The sequence below is a fragment of the Triturus cristatus genome, chromosome 3_2 (assembly GCF_964204655.1).
Source record: "Triturus cristatus chromosome 3_2, aTriCri1.1, whole genome shotgun sequence".
Lineage (NCBI taxonomy): Eukaryota > Metazoa > Chordata > Amphibia > Caudata > Salamandridae > Triturus > Triturus cristatus.
Genome location: NC_140584.1, coordinates 1138205975 through 1138211974, shown reverse-complemented (window position 1 = coordinate 1138211974; position 6000 = coordinate 1138205975).

The following is a 6000-nucleotide window of genomic DNA, read 5'->3' as shown; positions in this document are numbered from 1 at the left end:
CCAACCCATCGAGCCGGTCATATTCTAGATGGGGTGTTTACCAACGACCCGGGTTGGTCCCCCCCCTGCCTCTGGTTTGGTCTGACCACTTGGCAGTGCCTCTAGAACTAGCATCTTCCCCTGTAGGGGCGCCTAAGCTGAGTTCCACTAATAGAGAACCCAAAAGGAGCTATAGGAATATTACCAACGAAGCCCTTGCTCCATTTATAGGGGGTACCTTGTACTCTTCTACCAGGGAAGCTGGTGAGGCGGCACAAGAGCTCGCTGTCTCTATCACTAGAGCTGTAGATGTGCTAGCCCCTGCATCCCTACGGTACTCAGCAAGGCGCAAACCCTCAGCTCCCTGGTTCACCAAGCCGTTAAGGCTCTTGAGGCAGAGCTGTAGGAGACAGGAGAGAAGATGGCGAAAATTCTGGGACTCCACTAAAGGAGAGGCACACAAACGCCTGTTGCGAGAATACAAGGTTAGGGTGATAAAGGAAAAGCAGGAGTTTTTCTCCAATCTTACCACATCCCTTACTTCATCTAAGGAACTTTTTAAGATTGTGGACTCCCTTTGTTCCCTACAAGTGCCTGATCCAGTTGTAGGTTCGCAGGAATTGTGTAATAAAATCTCAGAGTTTTTCCACCATAAAATCGAGGATATCTATCTTGCTCTGGAAACACAGAGGAGTACCCTGGGGACTCACTCCCCCTTGGCCCTAGTAAAATTGGAGTCTTGGACCAGAGATCCCTCTAAGACCTTCACCCATTTCCCGCCGCTTTCCCTTGCTGAGCTTGATCTTCTGCTGGATAGGACAAAGTCAGCCTCTCCCTTGGACCCCTGTCCCCTGAAAGTGCTGAAAGCATGTCGGGATACACTACTACCGCCTCTGTTGGAGGTGATGAATGGTGCTATGGCACAGGGCACTTTCCCGGCAGCCTGGAAAAAGGCAATAGTGAAGCCCCTGCTTAAAAAGTCTACTCTGGACCCAGAAATGCTTAAAAACTTTTGACCTATATCTCTGCTGCCTGCACCAGCCAAAATGCTCGAATCCCACCTTAATTTTCATCTGTCTGCCTTCCTGCATTCCTCTGGGTATTTGGACAACTCCCAGCATGGATTCAGGAAATTCCATAGTACGGAATCTGCACTCACTATGGTGATGAATAATATTCGAACGAAGGTGGATCAAGGTCAGACCGCTCTTTTGGTCCTTCTTGATCTAACGGCAGCATTTGATACCCTGTCTCCATCGACTTTAACATCACGTCTGAGGGAGGCAGGAGTGGCGGGCCCGGCCCTGAGCCTTTTGTCCTCTTTTTTAGATCTAAGAGAGCAAAGGGTCAAGCTTGGAGAGTTCCTCTCCCCTGCTAAATCCTTGCAATGTGGGGTTCCACAGGGGTCGGCCTTGAGTCCGACCCTGTTTAACATTTATGTGGCCCCACTTGCGAGGCTTGTGAAATCGCAGGGGATGGAGGTTGTGTCATACGCCGATGACACCCAAATCATGGTGTCCCTGGCTCACTCGGCTAGCACATCCGCGTTCAACTTTAGGAACTGCATGCAAGCAGTTTCCGAATGGATGATCCAAAACTCCCTAAGGTTGAACGGCGATAAAACCCAGGTCCTGATCTTTGGTAATAATCAGGATATTTGGTCCAGTGAGTGGTGGCCCCCATCTTTGGGAACCTGCCCTATTCCATCCCACTCTGCCAGGAACCTCGGCGTTATATTTGACACCTCACTGACCATGACTCTCCAGGTTAATAGAACGGTGGTCACTTGCTGGGGGGCTATTAAGATCCTTAGGAGAATTGTTCACTATCTCTCCCCCCAGGCCCGTAAGCAGACAGTGGTCGCGCTAGTGGGTTCAAGGTTGGACTATTGTAATGCACTATATGTAGATATTAACAAGGGTCTAATTCATCGCCTTCAGGTTGTGCAGAATGCTGCGGCAAGATTTGTCCTAGCTGCACCTAACGCTTCCTCGGCTATTCTAGCCAGGAAAAGTCTGCACTGGCTTCCAATCCAGCATAGGATCTCGTTCAAACTTCTGTGCCTGGTGTATGGAGCCCTATTGGCTGGATCCTCTGATGCCTTAGGTTCACTGCTAACCTGCTATACCCCTAGCAGGTGTCTCCGCTCCTCTGAGATGAATCTTCTTGTAGTTCCCCGTTTCAAGAAAGTCAGATGGGGTAGCAGGGCCTTTTCCAACGTGGTCCCTCGGTTATGGAATGCCCTCCCCTCGGAGATTAAGGCCCAACCGTCACTAGCCCTTTTTAAAAACGCGCTCAAAACGTGGTGTTTTATTAAGGCCTACCAGTAAGCAAGTCCATCTGTTTCAACTAGCATTATTGGGTTAGGCGCCTTGACGCCCATTGGGATTAGTAGCGCATTACAAACTGGATTTCATTCATTCATTCATTCACTAAACATCCAGGACTGTATGACGTGCAGGCAGTGTGTGAAGCTTTTGATGTCTGAAGCAGTGGAGATTTTCAGGTAGAGTTATGTATCATCAGCATATTGGAGGATTTTGATGCTGTTAACTGTGACAAGCACCCCAAGCGGCTCTAAGTAGAGGTTGGTGATAACAGGGGACCGTATGGAACCCTGGGGACTTTGCAGGTGATAGGAATCTCTTGGGTCTTGGAAAGTGCCTGTGTGAACAAACTGATGTTAGGTTGGAAAGGTAGGAGAAACAGTGAAAGGCATTGTTGGTAAATTCCACTCAAAATTCTAGGATGTGTATGATGGTAGGATGGTCAACTGTGTCAAAGGCAACTGAGAGGTGCAGGAATATCAGAAGGCAGGGGTCATATTCATCTGTGATCAGTAGGGCACTGTCTACGATGTGTAAGCTACCACACCCCAAGCTGCAGTGTATTCTGCATCCAGATTAGTAGTCATGTAAGAGATGGTTAGCGTTAAAGTGATCTTGGAGTTGAATTTAGACTGCTCTTTCAATAGTGTTGGCGATGAATGGCAAGTAAGTGACGGGCTGGTATTTAGTGAGGTCTTTAGGTCTTGTGTTGGTTTCTTTAGGAGTGGGACAATTTGGTCCAGCTTGCGAGCTTCTGGAATGATTCCTTTAGTGAGGGAGGCATTGACAATGGTGAGCAGGAGTGAGAGAGTATGCCCAGAAAGAACATTAATGAAGGACAAAGGTAAGACATGATCTTCATAAACAGTGCTTTTGAAGGAGTTGAGTATGTCGAAGAGATCTGCAAGAAATAGGATTTTGAAGGATAGCCATTGCGGGATTCGGGGGGAAGAGGTAAGCATAAACGATGACCAATGCTTGGTGTTGATGTGCTGTTCTATCTTCTGCAAGTTTTCACCGAAGAAGAGGTGATGACATTGCATTTTTCTGTGAACCGAGTAATAGGTGGGTCTGGCAGGGGTTGATGCAGTGTCTAGAAAAATGTTCTATTGCTGGCAAAATTAAGAGTTCTGATTTTCTTCCATTTTCTTACCTGTCTCTAGATGGATCATTAGTTGTCATCAGACAAGTGCTTTCTCTCTTCTGTTGTGGGTTTGTCAGGCACTTGACTTATAATAGGTTTATAGCTTTTCCGATTTCAGTTTTAAGTCTCATGTTTTGAATGTGTTTGGGTAAGTTTCAGGGCACCAGTCTTACAAAATCTCATTGTTAGGGCTTTCCCTAACACAGGGGGGAGGGTAAGTTTTGTTGTAAATCACATGCTGCGTACCCTTTTGAAATATTTTACTTGTGAGTAGAGTTTGACGCTGGAGATACTAATACAGGAATTTTTCATACATGTAGTGCTGATGCGGTCCATGTGAACTATGAACCCTATCGTGACTTAAAAGCCCCACCAAGAACATCAGGCATGTTTAGCTGGGCAGCAACCGCATATCTTTTGAAATTTTAGATTGGGTCCCTTCAGCAATAATGAAGCTTCCTGGGTAGTAGTAGATGGTTATACACTGTATCCTGGTAAATCTGACACCTGCAGAAGTGAGACATTTACTAAACCAGGGAACAGCAAATTGTAAGCAACTGCAATAGTATGTCCTACAGTCGACTGCTAAGAGAGCCTTGGCTCCTGGTCCTGCACAACCAGTGCATCCTGTGGTGCAGGCACTTAGTCCACAGACTATTAAAGCTATCCTGGCCAAAGCTCCCACAAAGTGAGACAACATTCTATTTTGGATAGCTTGCAATACTAACCAGCTAGAAGTGGTTTATCCCCATACAACACCTTATGATAGACAAAGAATATTGCGGAGAGAATGTAGCTTTAAGGGTAGAATGGTCAATCTCAAAACTGGGGAACCGGGTTCGAGTCTCGGCAACGATGCTCAACATCATGTGATTCTGGGCAAATCACTTAATCTCCCCATGCCTAACCAAAATAAATGTGTCCATCTGTAACGAAACTGGTGCTCATGTAAAGCGCTCTGATAACTGATATCCTCGGGTCTAGTGCGAACTATATAAAACTCTAACAAAATAATAATAATAAGAAAAAATAAAATAAACTATGTGTGCATTGACGCTAGGCAGCCAAAAGGGCACCAGCACGAGTAAAGGACAGGAACGCATCTAATTATGTTAAATACAGCGCATTCCTGCTTTTTCCCTTTCAAGCAGCACAGCAAGGTGACTTGATGTGCTGCACGATGTTGCGTGTAAGCTACCTGAATATACCCCCCAAGTATGTAATCACACGTTCATTCAGTGATTTTCAGAACACTTATACAAGACTGCCCCAAGGATATAAAACAGCCCCGGACTCTTTCTTGCAAAAATTACGGAGATCTTACAATCTATCATATATTGATGATCTCTATATATATATTGCAGACAATTATTTAACTCAACAGGGTAGACAAAATAGTGATAGTTGTAGCCCACCATGGGTATAAAATCAATTTTAAGAAATCTAAAATTGCATATCTTTATGAGATTTTGCTTAGATATGAGTCATCTAATGAGAGTAAGGGATTGGTGGCTCACCTCTTACAGCAGAGTGCTACTGTACAACCTCCAGACACATTAAGGAAGTTACAAGCCCTAATGGGGTTTCTTTACTTCGGGCCAGCTTAATGAGCACAATATGATGAGTGAGTTAAGCCTTTTTTTATGAATTAATCACCCCCACATTTTCTCAGACAAATTGGACAAAAGCATGCACAGCTATCGTACATAGACTGCAAGCAGACATGTTAGAGACTAAGTATTTCGAGACACCGGACAATAAAACAAACCTAGTATTTCCGGTTGATCATGGTACTGAAAGTTATGCATATCTAGTATACAGTGTGGGACAGACTACTCCCATAGTATACAGGCCACATCTGTGTTCCGCTCCAGATTAACAATGCACTTCTACTGAGAAATGTCTCTGTACAGTACAGACCACTATAGTGTAGGTGTATCCTCTGGCACAGTGTAAGCCTCACTACAAGCAGCAACAAAAGATAGTATTCCTTAGGCACATAGCCTGCATTAGGTGTAATGGACCACTTCTTTCAACGCGACCAGTGTAAAATTTGAATATCAGCCCGCAGTTCGCATTTAGAGGTTTTTGCAAAACGCACAAAACATTGCACAAATTTGGAATATTTTACCAATGCATGATTACAAGAAAGTGTTTTTCACATTGGGCTCTGCACATCCTGCAGATGACACTAAACAGAAATACTCAGCGGTTTATGCTGCAGTCATGGAAACCTGTGAAGAAGACGACTTCAAGGAGTCATGCACACACGCTAAAACTCAGGATGATTGCACTGCACAGCTACCAAAAATAGATGACCTGCTACTTTCTCTTCAGAAGGCTGATCCATCAGTTCCCACAGCTATCGTGTCAGATTCAGCATTCCCCGTGAAAGGCTATGATGTAGATTTACCTTCGTGGAGCTTAAATGGATTTAGAGATTCAAAGGGGAAATCAATAAAAATTAACAACTTTTGGGAAAGGTAGCTGTTATACAGAACAAGCTTCCTTTGGTCCACATGAAGCACATCATGGCCCATAAAAGTAAAG